The sequence below is a fragment of the Macadamia integrifolia genome, unplaced genomic scaffold, assembly GCF_013358625.1.
Source record: "Macadamia integrifolia cultivar HAES 741 unplaced genomic scaffold, SCU_Mint_v3 scaffold2626, whole genome shotgun sequence".
NCBI classification, from domain to species: domain Eukaryota; kingdom Viridiplantae; phylum Streptophyta; class Magnoliopsida; order Proteales; family Proteaceae; genus Macadamia; species Macadamia integrifolia.
In genome coordinates, this window is record NW_024868843.1 from 40,854 (window position 1) to 55,993 (window position 15,140).

The window sequence follows — 15,140 nt, forward strand, 5'->3', positions numbered from 1 at the left end:
TTTTTTTTTTTTTTTTTTTTTTTTTATTCTAGTCAGTAATTTTTTTCTTTTTTTGTAAGAGTTCTAATCAATCCTTGTCTTATTATTTTGGACTATAAGGGACGAGAAAGAAAAATAAAAAAGAATTTGACTACACATCATAGACAATAAGAGCTTCTAGACAAACCAATTAATGGGAGAGCATTGGTAATGCCGCTAGCTAGATGCATCAATCATAGAACTGGTCATGAGAAGGCCAACGGTCCCACTGGGATGGGAGGGGGGGAGAGGACATGTTGACTACCCCAGTGTTCAAAGATCTATCAAATTCCTTTCCTTGGAACAAGTTCTTGTATGAGAATCATTCTTGTATGGTGTTTGATTTACATATGGAATCCATTCAATGCGAACGGACAAATGAATTTTATATATGAAACATGGACTGTATGAGATTAATGGTTCTTGAAGACTTTATCCGAACTCTATAAAATCTATGGACTTATTTATTTTTATTTTTATGGATAGAAAAAATCTGTCGACTTCAATTCACGTTATTATGATTCACAATATTTCATTAACATTCAAAAGTCAAAACAGTTCAGATCACGAAATTCACATAGCCTTGCATTTGAGATATGCTGACCAAGTCAAAATTGGCCAATCTCTATGGCATTATTTCGAAGTGAGGAACGCTTCATCCACAAAATCAAGGAAGTAGCTAAGCCTAGCTTCCAAGTAATTAAAGGATCATTCAATGAGCATATTGATCTTATCTAATTTTTTTTTGGCATAAAGATAAATTTCATTCATAGAGGCATAATAAATGCAAGGTTTGAATATAAAGTATTTAAAACCAAGGAGTAGAGTATGATCAAATTGTCTCACATCTAGATGACCTTATTGTTACACCTTTTATCATCAGTCTTTCACGTAATATCACATGGCGGATTTAGACGGCCCTACGTGATAGATGACTTGCAATAATTTCAAATTAATGGTCGGATTTAAGCAGATAAAAAATTGGCAAAGATAAAATTTGTATTCTTTTTTTTTCCAAAAAAAAAAAAAAAAAGAACCTAGAAATGCCATGGTACTCTTGTCTCATCGCAAACTCCCAGCCCCTCCCCCCAATTATTTGGGGTTGATCATACCCCTCTCCCACTAGGCACACCTTGCGGGTGTTCAGTGCTCTTCACTGCTTTCAGTGAAAGTTGAATGGTTCTCATTCAATCCCGATATAACCCGGTCTATGCGGTTGTAGGGTCAGTATGGGCCCGTGGGATTAATTAGGCCCAAGGCCTAGAAACCCGTCGTTAGCAAGAAAAAAAAATAGCATTGATGTCGATAGTGAAGGATGAAGGAAAACTTGATCTATATAATAAAAAAATAATAATTTAAGTGTGTAAGCATGTGGAGCGTAGACTCAACCAAGAGGTACATCTCCTTGCTTCATGGGTTATGGTGCATAAGAGATTGAAGCCCTGATTTGATTCTAGACATGTGATCAATCAGGTTTTTTAGCTTCTTTTGTTAGCTTGATGTAGCGACATGTTTTTGTGTTGTTATCCTTGATTTCAGCAACAACAATAATTCACTCTTTTTTCAACTAAATGAGATCTGCTTAATGGATTTGTGAGAGGGTAAAATAATGAAATTAATTAATTAATTAGAAAAATTAAACATAAAAGAAAGAAACTCAACAACACCTAAATGAGGTCGACTACATAGATATGTGTCTTCCAAACAGCTCTTTTTTATATCATTTTAGGCCTGCTATTGCTCTTTTAGATCATTCTATCTGAGCACTTCACTCCTCCTTACTGATGCATCTGAGGGCATTCGTTGAACATAGTTATACAACTTCAAACGAATTTCTCGGAGCTTGTCCTGAATCAGAGTAACTCCCAAATTAACTCTAATATGCTCATTCTTTACTTTATCTTTCATAGTTTTGCCACACATCCATTTCAGAATCTTCATCTCTACAACACTGAGTTTATCTATATTATGTTTTTTAACTGCCCAATATTTTGCCCCACATATTATAGCATATCTTACGATCGTCCTATAAATTTTTCCTCTAAGCTTTATAAGAATACATTGGTCACATAATGCTTCAGATGCAGCTCTCCACTTCATCCATCATATTTTAATTCTCTGAAAAGCATCATCCTCTAGATTACATTCATCCATCCTATTTCAATATCTAAAATAATCACTTTATGGGATCTCCCTTTTAATTATTGTTCTTGACTTACAATAAAAAAATCTAAGACTGCCAAGCGAGGGGGTGTAAAATGGAGTGGATGTAAAATGACCACTGACATGGATATACATGAGAGGGTATATTATTAAATTTAAAACAGCAATGTAACAAATAATCAATCCACATCATCAACTAGATAATCCAATGATTGAAATTGGAAAGTCACCCTTCCACATGGCAAAACAAGGCATGCTTGTCCAAGGATTCCATGTTTTGATGCAAATGACGTGGCTAAGCGACACAATTAGGTCATTCTATGTGATAGCACAAACAAGGGCTCAGATTGATGCTCTGATATATGATGAGTTGTGAAAAAAATCATTTGAGCTGGCATGAGCGTGTGTAATTGACCTTTGAATGCCCCAATATAGAGGATGTGATTTGATTTAGACCGAAAAAGCTAAAAGAATAAAAGGGATGCCTAAAATGACCCTAGGAGAAATGGTGAAGAATGATATACATTGCTTCGGATTAATAACAAGTATGATTTTGAATAGAGTTACTTGAAGAAAGTGATGGCATTCCTAACAGTGTTGATGGTAAGGAGATTTCTAATCTTCTCCACTTGGGGGAAGTGATAGCATCATGAACAAAGAAAGGTAATCTATTTTCTATATGTATATATACACCTTAGAGAATCGGTGGTATGAAGCGTTTTTCTCTAAAACCTAAAAGGTTTTGCTCTGCATTTGAGACACCATGGCAAGGTTCTAAAATTTAGGATCGATTCAATACCAATTCAGATCAGTCTAGATTAGACAGTATCAGACAGATTTATCCCTGCTTTTTAATAAAAATTTAATTTTATTAGGCGAATTGGAAAGACCAGCTCCAAGTTGTTCAGGAACAGTGGCGTTGAATTCGTCCACCCTTCTGCCTTACGTAAAGAAAGAAAGAGTGTTGTTGGGTCGCTGTTGAACTTAACAGACTTTCACAAGTCTGCAGTCCAACCGGAAGAGATGAATGATTTGAAGTCTATTTTGGCCCAAGCTGAGGGAGGGGAAAAATAAATTTGAGAGCTAGCTGTAGAGTCCAGAGTCCAGACAAGGTGTTGGTGTTGAGTGTTGACAAAACCATTGTGCTGATAGGAGGAATGCATGTGTGGACTTGTATTCTAGTTAGAAGGGAAGATTTGTTGTCCAAGAGCATCATAGAAGAGAAAATCTAAGACCTGGTTAATTCTAAAATTAGATAAATTGATAATGATAGGGAATAGAAAGGCTTTTGATACCCCTGAAGGAGGTGAATTTGCAAGTGTTGCAGGATTTAACCTGATTGTGGTTTCTGGAGATTTTTCATTATTTTTTGTATTGGGAAATGAAGGTTTGACTCCAAGTTGTTTTATAATACCGGTGTTGCCAGAAACGTCCCTTTCTCTTCATTATTTAGTTAATTATTATAATATTATATATGCCAATTAACTTATAAGCAAGTGTTTTCTATCCGTGAGAAGCCCTTGGGTCCACACAGAGGGATGCACAACCTCAGACAAGGGTATGGTGGTCATTGCATGTCCTTATGTCTGTAACATAGGGGTTTCTCACATACAGAAAACTTTATCCCTTAACTTGTGTATAGGTAAAAATTGTATAAACTTCCTCCACGAGCAGTCCATGCTTTATACTGCACAATCCAGCATTTTTTAGCCACATGGAGGCATTTTTGATTAAATCGACCATTGAAAAGAAAGGTAAAATGGAATTAACCCAAAGTGGTGGAACTTAAATTATCAATCAAATTTCATTCCCACTTCAACAAAATACACTTGTAGCTACTGATATTTAACTGCGGTTTCAAAATCCGCAGCTATATATGTTCTTTAACTACGATTTTTCCGAATGTAGTTATAAGAGCTATCTATTGCTGATATTTCAAAACCACAGTAACAGAGGTAAGATTAGTTGTATTGAATTGATCATTGTTATTGTTTCAGGCATTGGCACTGGGATCATTGACTCACATCTATATTGTCGCAGTAAATCAACTCTATGATGTCAAATCGATGAAGTTATTTGTGTTGTAAAAATTTTGAAAATGAAGATTGTCTAAATTTTGTTAAAAAAAAAATATAGTTAACCTTCAATATTTTTCATTTATAACCATGATAACATTTATACATCAGGACGTTTTATGTGTACCTTGCAGGTTAATAAGCAATATCTTCCTTTAGCTTCTGGGGAGTTTTCAAGTAGAGATGTTCATGCCATCTGTTTGATACTTTGATTGTAGCCATTCTGGTATACTCATCATTATAATACATTTCTTCTAAACCAAATGAAAGAGTGGCTTTAAAAGTGGCTTTTAATTAGTACTTTCTTATGTACCGATGAGTGCCTCTTGAGATGATTTGCTGCATATATTTTATTACTAAAAGTATATAATATTTGTCCATTTTGTTTGTTGTTTTGCAGAGCATTGGCATTGTATATGTGTCTAAATCTCCAACACTTCTTTGGGGCCTAGTTGCCAGCTATCTATTTAGAACTGCATATTTTTCCCAAGTATCTATCACCTCTATCTGCAACCATTTTATTTTTCTTTCAAAAGAATTTGAGTTATTAATGACAAAATGTGTGCTTTTTAATTAGTTTAATTAGCTAACATTGGAATTAATTCTGCTATCTAATTAGTTGTATTAGCTGACACAACTAATTGAGGTAAGATTACTTGTATTGAAATGATCCTATCTAGGTCCCTAGTTAGAAAGCTTTTTATCAAATGGGAATAAGAACTCTGTCGGAAAACGTGGCCTATGTCAGCGCTCTTATGGGTTTATCTCTTTTATTCTACCGTGAAAAGATTTCTCTACCGCTTATTTTGGAAAGAAAAGAGATGGATACAGGAAGTGCTGATATAGGTTGTGCTTCCAATGGAGAATCACTTCACTTATCACATATTAGAAGCTATTGAGTTTTAAGAAAATCCCTAGGTCCTAATTTTTTATGGCCAAAAGAACTTTGCTCGGAAGCATGCCCTACGATGGCTTTCTATCCCATATTTGGGTGAGGAGAGAGATAGACAAGGAGCACTGGTGTGGACTACGCTTCTGGATAGTGAACCACTTCCTTTTTTTTATTTATTTATTAATTACTAGAGCTACTAAAGTGTATAATGAAGGATTTAGGAGAGAGAGAGAGAGAGAGATGATGAGTGAGGTGAGGTGGGGTGGGGTGGTTACCTGTAGGGGATGGGAGGGGATCTAGACTCCCTAAGAACTTGGCTTCATCTAAGAGATAACTTTTATTCTTATAATTATAAAAATAAATAATAAAAAAGAAACTATGAAGCATAAGTTTTTTGTGAATTCTAAGAATGGAAGAACTCCAAAAAAATTGTGTTTACAACACTAGGGACAAAAGCCTAGTGGGCACCTAAAGGAAGGCAATATTTTGCAACATTATATTCTTTTAAAAGTAATTATAAGATTGATAGTTTATTCAAAAAAAATATATAGATAGATAGATAGATAATTAGAGCATAGTGAGAACTTCAAATACATGATAACTAAAAATTCATGAATTTATTATATATAGAAGGGTCTTCTGTCTGAAAGTATACCCTTGTGCAAACGTGGGGCTAATGAAAGTACTCTATGATACAACATTAATAGCGACAAATTTTTTGGCTTTCATGTGGGTAGGGTGGTTATTTCACCCTATCCTATGTCTAGCGTAGAGTATGGTAATTTGATCCCTGATCCTTGACCAATTTGGATTGGTCACCCATATCGTTGCAAAAGTAAAATAGTAAAAAAAATATTTATTCTAAAATGTAAAGGGAAAAAATGACTGATATCAATTAATTCAGATCAAATTAGTATTGGTAGAGACTGATACCAATACTGATACCGAGAACTGAATCCATGAATCAAAGACAACATTTGTCATGTCAAACAGCCTAGTGGTTTGAATTGTAATTGGTTTTCTTATTGGGCTTTTGGTTTTGTACCCGTTCTAAAATCTTTCCGTCATATTTTATAATCACTTAAAAACCAGCCCATTTAGTAACGAGCCAGACGGTCCGATTCTGAACCCAAATTGTTACCGTTAGGATTGTGGAAATTAAAAGAAGCTGGTTGTTTCACTAGCCACGTCAGCGTTCTGTGTGACCCCTTACCGTTAAATATGAGTGCTCCGATTGTTAGCAATTCTCGCGATACCAGCCGTCGATGCTCATATACCGTCCAGGTAATTAAAAGAAGTGGGTTCACTATCCACGTCATCGATCTGTGTGAACTCCTTACGTTTGAATATGGATGCTCCGATTATAAGCCATTCTCGCGATACCAGCCGTCCATATTTCTTTACCGTTAATCTCTTCACATTTAAATCGACAATAACACATTTAAAATTTTAAAACACTAAAGCACTTGCGCTCCTCCAACGTCCATAATGCTCTCCTAATCTCCTGCCCTAAATTAGCTCCGCCCTAAGCCCTCCGACCTCTGGCCTCCGCCCAAGCCACAACCCCGCAACTTAATTTACATCTTAATTTAGCTTAGACGTGTAATGTTTGGATAGCTGAATTTGTGTTGGCATTCTTAGATGTTGATTAATGTTAGGCTAATGTATTCAGATTTTCAGTGGATGTTAATTTATTGATAGTTGATAGATATACTTTATCATAGTCTAATTATATTTTAATTTATGCACAAAATAACAATTTCACATTAAGATATGAAAATAATATTATATAGCTACGTTCACATGTTAGTACATGTAGTGTACTTCTTGTATATCATTAGCCCTTGATTAGGGTAACCAATATAGTTTCCTTCATGCAAAATCATTCCCTTATTGTGTTGTGTAACCATTTCTTTTATAAAAAATTTGGTAAAAAACAGTATGCATTTCATCATGTTTTATTTTTATCGTAATAGTATAAACAGATTTTTTTTTTTTTTTTGGGTCTTTGCATTTGTTGGTAAAAATTTAACTCTCCTATTACAAACTTAAGATATAATTTTTTTTGAAACAGGCATATATAATTCTGAAATCTACTGCTTGTTTTGTTGGAATTTTTCTTAGTTATTATGCTTTTAGATATGATGTTTGATGATTGGCTTGGGTGGTGTTGGGAAGCAAGATCAGAAAAAAAGGATTACACAAATAATGACTACCATTCCATCAAAATGACTAGTGAAGAAATTTAGAATGTCATCAAGTGATGGTAGATAATTATAGATAAATTGGAGTTTTGAAATTTTCATAGTTATTATGCTTTTGGATATGATGTTTGGCTTGAGTGGTTTTTTGAAACAAGTACATATAATTCGATACATAGTGATGGTAGATAATTATAGATAAATTGGAGTTTTGAAACATGTAATCAATTTTTTGAAACAAGTACATATAATTCATACATATTTTATTTTTATTGTAATAGTATAAACAAATTTTTTTTTTTGGGTCTTGCATTTGTTGGTAAAAATTTAAACCTCCTATTACTTACTTAAGATTCAATTTTTTTGAAACAGGTATATATAAATCTGAAATCTGCTGCTTGGAATTTTTTATAGTTATTATGCTTTGGGATATGATGTTTGGCTTGAGTGGTGTTAGAAAGTAAGATTAGAAAAAAAGGATTACACAAATATTGACTACCATTCCATTAGAATGACTACTAATGAAGAAATTTAGAATGTCATAAGGGATGGTAGATGATTATAGATAAATTGGAGTTTTGAAACATGTAATCAATTTTTTGAAATAAATCTGCTGCTTCTTTTGTTGGAGTTTTTCTTAATTATTATGCTTTTGGATGATTATAGATAAATTGGAGTTTGATAGTGTATATATATTATCTAATTGACATATGATTTTCTTTTAAAAAGTTATTTTAAAAATTTTTAAAAAGGGTAAATTAACCTTCCTTAATATCTATGTTTATTCTTTCTTAACCATTGATTACCAAGTGTGGATGTAGGTAGGACCAATTGCCATTATATAAGGGTAGCCAACCGCCCAGTTAGAAATTGCGTCCACAACATTATCCTTCCTAAAGACACAACATAAATAACAAACATAAATTAGAGCATCTTTATATTTTCAATTACTATAAGAATTTCCAACAGAGGTAGTATTTGATGTCAAACAGCTAATCCTAGAGAGGCAAATAGAATGAACTATATATGATATGCTTAAGACCCTTTTGGAGAGCAACACAAGGTAAGAAGAAGGGTATCATAAAGCTTACTTATTGGTTTAACTGTGTGTATATATCTATGTTTATTTCTTTTTTAATGAATGATTACCAAGTGTCATGTTTTATGCCTTTTTTAATGATTGATTACCAAGTGTGGTTGTAGGTATAACTAGTTGCCATTATAAAAGGGTAGCCAACCGCCTACTTAGACATTGTGTGAGCCGCACAACATTATCCTTCCTAAAGACATGACAGAAACAACAAACTTAAATCGAAGCATCTTTATATCCTCAACTACTATAAGAATTTCCATCGGAGGTAGTATGTGCTGCCAAGTAGCTAATAATCTAGAGAGGCAATTAGAATGAATTATATATAATATGCTTAAGATTCTTTCTTAACATTTGATTATCAAGTGGCATGTTTTATGCCTTTCTTAACAATTGATTACCAAGTGCGGATGTAGGTAGGACCAATTGCCATTATATAAGGGTAGCTAACCACCCACTTAGAAATTGTGTGAACCACAACATTATCCTTCCTAAAGACATAAAAGAAACAACAAACTTAGATCTTTTTATATCTTCAACTACTATAAGAATTTCCATAGGAGGTAGTATTTGATGCCAAGCAGCTAATCCCAGAGAGGCAATTAGAATGAACTATATATATAATATGCTTAAGACCCTTCAACAACACAAGGTAAGAAGGGGAGTCATCATAAGGGCTACTTACTTTCTATCCATAAGATCCACGATCGAAGGGGAGGAATAGAAGCTTTACATCTCTAGAGTTCCTCAATTTCCAAATCTCCCACACCACAATAGCATGAGACAACATTCCCATCTCATAATCCACTTGACCAGACCTCTAGGTGACACAAGAGGCAAACCAAGCTTGTTGGGCTAAGGGACATTTAATAAAGGCATGCTCCATTGTCTCAGACTCACTACCACATTCAATGCAAAGCTTAGAGAGAAAACAACAATATTTCTTTGCTTATGACTCACCATTATTCCTATAGCATTTAGACAAGTTTTCCATAGAAAAAACTGAATTTTGTGAATGGTCTTAGTGCTCCAAATAATATTCCACATTTGTTTGGGGATAAAACCAAAACCATATAGTTGGAAGAGGCAGGAGCCATTAATGATCCCAATTTGTAGGTAGATTTAATTGAAAAAGTGCCTTTGGAGTGAGGACCCCAACACAAGGAATCATGGACCCCAACACAAGGAATCATGCCCTCCTTCAGTACTAAGGGGATCCTGATGATTGCATCTACCTTGAGGGGATCAAAGAGCCTTCTCAACTTATCCACCCTCCATGGACACAAAGGGGAGATAAGGTTAGCAACCCACCAATAAGTTTGTGAAATTTATGTGGGTGATGTCTTGGTTTTGTGTTGATAGGAGAGAAAATCATGAAACCTGAAAAGATAGAAATTTTGAATTCAAAACAATGAGTAATGTAATAATATGCCATTAATAAATTAATTTTCAAACCACTGAAATACTGAATTCTATGATGTGTTTGTAAAAACGAAATTTGTTTCAAGAACAGGGACTGTAACAATTAACAAGTAGAAAAGGTAAACAATTAACAATTGTTACAGGGACTGTAACAATTAACAAGAAATTAAATCATTTTCAAGAACATGACTGGTGTAATTAATAAGGGGAAAACGCTGTATATGGCTCCCAAACTGGCCACGTGGCAATGATGATGTGGCCAGTTTGGGTAATGTGGATGAAAATGATGATATGGTAGTGTCCAGTGTCACCGATGAGATAACAAAGCTGTTTGGTATGCATGGAGTGGTTTGATACATCCTTAGTATGTGTGGTGTGAGTTTTTATATCAAAACTGGCAAAATTAGCCTATTTATATGCTTGGGGGTATTTTTGACAGTGAAAATGATATTTTTGGAAGATTTTTTTTTTATAGAAAAAGATAGATTGTAATTTATCTAATTCAATACATTTGATTTCGTCGCATTCCGATACCGTATGAAGAAGTTACGGCATTTGTGGTAGTTGAGGGCAATTTCGACATTAAAGATGAATTTTTTAAAGGAAGTGTTCTCCATGTAACGATACGAAAATATCCGATCTTTCCAACGGTTTTGATTTCATCGTGTTCCGATTTCGTATGAGAAAGATGCGTCATTGGAAAGGTTTAGGGGCATTTTGATATTTTTACATGGCTAAGTCAAATGATTGAATGTTCTGGAAAGTCGTAGAGTGTCCAGTCATGGTTCCATCTCGATCAAATATCGTATGAAAAAGTTATATGAGTTTCTGTGAAGCTGGTTCAAAAATCCAAACAAAAAATTCATCAGTTGCTTTAGGTGATGGGTGGATTTTTCGGAATTTATTTTTGAAATTTAAAGGGTTTTTGTGTAATTTCAAAATTTGGAAGGTTTGAGTTACAGGAGGTCTTTAAGCACTGAAATATATGAAGGCAGGAGCTTGATTGTAATAGTAAGGGAAGTGAAATGAATGGTCTAGATTCAACCACGTAGGCCTGATGCCCATCCAAAGGTTGTTGAGATTTTGCGCTGACATGAACAAGATAGATGCTTGCACGTGGAGTTTGATTGGTTGGGTGCATAAGCCTTGATGCTCTGAAGCTACACCTCATCAAGGTATGTTGTGGTGTTTCGCACGTACGTGCATAGAAGGTATTAAAAAGATTCTGATCTAAAGGATCTCATGAGATCTGATTAAAGCCAATCTTGAAGGATTCGGATTCAATGGTTGATAAGCCTTTCACTTTTGCGAGTGGGAGATAAGCTCCCTTAAAATCCGAAAAAAGTAACCAATAAAAAATCGGCAATAAAAAGTGATAATTGACCGCTAACGTTAGCATGATGTCATCAGTTGATTCCCTTATTCAAATATTGTGGTTGAGATTTACTATCCGTTATTTTAATTGGACGGTCTAGATTAAGAGATTCCCTTTGATGAGATATATGGTTAGAATTAGCCCTTGTTGCGCGTGCTGCCGGTGTATCCTTCACCAACCTCCGAAGATTCCATTTTGAGTGTTTTGGTTGGTCCAACTTCAAATGGCCATATCTCTCTCATCTTAACTCCGATTTGGGTGATTCAAGTTGGAGATTTTTCATCTCTTTGAGCTCTACACATCAGAGGGAAGAAATCAGGCAGAGGGGTTGCTGAGGTGGTCGGAAAAATGAGTTGAATCTCATGGAAGGCTAAGGGTTTGAATGAAAGACTTCCATCCTTTTACACTTGATCCATCGCCCCCATTAGAGGCTTAGGAAGCTAATGGAAACTAAGGCAGCAAGCTCTATTGGTTGTTGCCAAGAGAAAGAAAAAGAAAATAGAAGAGAAGAGAAGAAGAGGGAAATAGAGAAGAAATTTTTTCCCTCTTTTTGTGTGTGTCTTGAATGCCTCTAAAGAAAGATTTCTTTACAATAGAAAGTTCTTGTTGAGAATACTATTTTTCCATTAAAGCTTTATTTACAAGGAAGACTAGAAGAAGAAAAGTAGAGAGAGAGAGAGAGAGAGAGAGAGAGAGAGAGAGAGAGAGAGAGAGAGAGAGGAGTGTATGTGTGAATGTGAATGCCATTGTTGCTCTATAAAAGTAAAGACAAGGAGAAAAGAAAGAAGAAGAAGAAGAACCCAGAATTTGGTTCTTGCGAGTTGTTTCAAGAAACCTGTAGACACCGAATTTTGTCACCCCCCGGCAATGATGACAATATGAAGGATTACATGTTGGATATTTTAGACTTGGAGAATTTTCAAACTTAGAGTAGAAAATGACCATATTTTGCTATAAACTTTCAAGAGAAAATGTTTTCAAAAACTAGAATTTGATGTTGTGGATTATTGTTGTTTGTCCCCTCAAGTCGGACATTACACTTTGATGCGAGAACTATGCGAATCGACGCCCGATTCTCTCTTTCATTATATGATCCGGGTCCCTACTTTATGCATATTTTCGTAAATGTTTCCGGTCGAGACTACAATCGTGTCTCACATCATTGGATAGTGCTCGGACTGAGCTTTCTAACGACATATTACACATCGAATTCCAAAAAACGGTTTGAAAGATATGACCCCCGAAAGTTGACTTCAAAGTTCGGTATCAGATTCCATTCCGAACAACCAAAGGGTGCCACGTGGCGCCCAAACCCCTTTGTCCAAAAGCAAGCCTTTTGAGATAATTCTGTAGTTTTTTAGTCTCACATCGAAAATTTGAGAGAATTGTCCCAAGTCCCAAGGCTATAAGAATAGCCCTTCCCCTATTCCAAAAGGGGGAAGAAAGAGGGAAAAAAAGGATTTGGGGAGAAGGAATATGGTTTTTGCTAATTCCCTCTAAAATCAAACATTCTCCAAGTTTAAAAGTTTAATACATTAATCTTTCCTTGAGCCGAGAGATCTTGTCCGGTTTGGTTCGATTCGGGGCTTAAAGCACAAGGGTTATCTCCCCTTGTTTTTTGATTAAAGCCGGTTTAAGGTATGTATTTATTTATTCTCCCAATAGCAATTTAGAATTAGTTTAATTAATATATTAGTTGCTAATTTATTAATAATTAATTTATTCAGATTAATCATGTTTAATTAGTTTTAATTTGGTTCAAGATGGTTTATTAGATGTGAATTGATTTATTTCGGTCCAATTAAATGTATTTAGGTTTAATTCATTCTTTTAGATTAATTAGGTTTAAATTGGTTATTTTATTTAATAGTAGATTAATTTGGTTTGGTTTTTTTTTTTTTTTAAATTGTTTTTTTGTTCTTTTAATCTGAACCCTTGGATCAGAACCTTACATATAACCTAATCTTCTCCTTCTTTTCTTCTTCTTCTTCTCTTCTTTTCTTTTTCTTCTCCAGCCGAACTCGACCTCTCCTCCTTTTCTTCTTCTTCTTCTTTTCTTCTTTTCTTCTTTTCTTTCTTTCTCCAGCCGAACCTGCAACTCCTTCTCTTTTTTCTTTTTTTCTTCTTCTTTTTTTCTTCTTCTTTTTTTCTCTTTTCCTTCCCTGCTGCTGTAACTGGCAGCAACCGAACCCCTTCTCTTCTTCTTCCCAGCAGCCACCGAACCTCCCTTCTTTTTTTTTTTCTTATACTTCTTCTCCTTCCCTGTAGCAGAATCCTTCGGCCACCCGCCGCAGAGCTCACATTAGCTTTACAAACATCAGAGTCAAAAAACGCGCGGCGGTGGTGAAAGTATTTTTCTCTCTGTGCATGTAGTTGTCTCGCATTTTAGAAATCGCCAATTCGCCGATACTTCTTCGTAGAGTCAGCGATAAATCAAGATTTCTAGAGAGAGAAAATCCGAAGCATCGAACAGAACGGGAGAGATTTAAGTTTCGAGGTGCGGGGATGGCAGCAAAGGATAAACAGAATCTGGTTATCCGTTACTGTCATTGTTCGAACCCTAATTTTTTGCGATTCTCTCGTGTTCTTCAAGCTTTTGATGTTTGATGATAAACTGATGTCGGAAGCTCAAGAAACCCTAACAATCCAGTGTCGGAAGACTTCGAAAGAAGCCTTCTTCGTTTGCTTCTCTTATTTCTCTATTCGTTTTCGCATTATTAAGATGCTGGGATTGGAAGCCCGGTTTAGTGATTTGATTGAGTCGGAAGTTCCATTTTTCAGGGATTCCAGTTCTGTTTTCTTTGTTGATGGTGGACTGTTTTTTTTTTTTTTTTGGATTCTACTGTTCCTGCTTCATTTGTTTCTTTGATTTCGACTGGGAGTTCCTCGTGTGGTCTTCTTTTTCTTCCCCTCTTCTCGTCTCTTCTACCATGAGCGATCCCCCCTCTTGCCCTTCTGTCCCCTCTTTCGTTTTTTTTTTCTTTTCTTTCTTTCTTCTTTTCTCCTTTTCTTTCCATTTTTTTTATTTTTATTTTTATTTTTTTATTTTTTTATTTTTTTATTTTTTTATTTTTTTATTTTTTTATTTTTTTATTTTCAGTGAAATTCTTGATTGTGGCCGAAACCCCATCTCCTTCTCTATCTCTTTTTTATTTTCTTTTCTTTTTTCTTGTGTTCATTTTCTTTTGTTTATTCATTTCATTTTTTATTTATTTATTTATTTTTGTAATTCAAATTGTAATATGCTCCCAACCCCTATCATTGTGTGACATTTATCCCACTTCACTTTTACCTTCGCTGTGTTTCAATTAATACTTTTAGGGGATTCCATATGGAGTCCTAGGGTCACTCTAATCCAGCCCCTTAGGATCGAGGGCTGAAACCGATTGGGTTTTGCTCATTATTTTTGAATCATATGATAATTATGGGGTTTCACTAATTTCTATTAAGTTAGGATTTTGAATCAGCAAATGGATATATGGGACGTAGTTTAGGGCGTGTTTGGTTTAGGACGGGCGTGGCTGGCCCCTAAAACCGGCTCGTAGCATTAGGTGCGTATTGAGGATTTAGGTTTTCCTATTATCTCTTATCTTTTGTACTCCAACATTCTCTTGCATTAGTGTAGTACTAATTTAGATTAATTAAAGTAACTTAGTTAACTTAATTAGTCATTTTGATTGTTGTTTATTTAATTGTGGTAAATTTATTTATTTTTTAATCACTGCATTTGATTTCTTCATTCAATTCAATTTATTAAATTTGCGTAATTACCCATCTTTTTCCCTCTAGTAGTTCGTTTATTTTAATCGATCAATTAATTAGTTATTTAATGTAGGATAATTAATAGATTAATTAGTTAAAAGATTTTCTTCTCATTAGCTTAACTAGGGTTTGGAAAATGTTT

At 34.7% G+C, this 15,140-nt stretch overlaps 1 long non-coding RNA gene across 1 annotated transcript; it reads left to right on the plus strand.

Annotated features, from left to right (window-relative positions):
- Positions 1-4,206: 4,206 nt before the first annotated feature.
- LOC122066898 lies at positions 4,207-4,838 on the plus strand. Its single transcript, XR_006136520.1, has 2 exons — positions 4,207-4,482; positions 4,657-4,838. It is a non-coding gene; the product is annotated as an uncharacterized LOC122066898 (long non-coding RNA).
- The last annotated feature ends 10,302 nt before the right edge of the window (positions 4,839-15,140 follow it).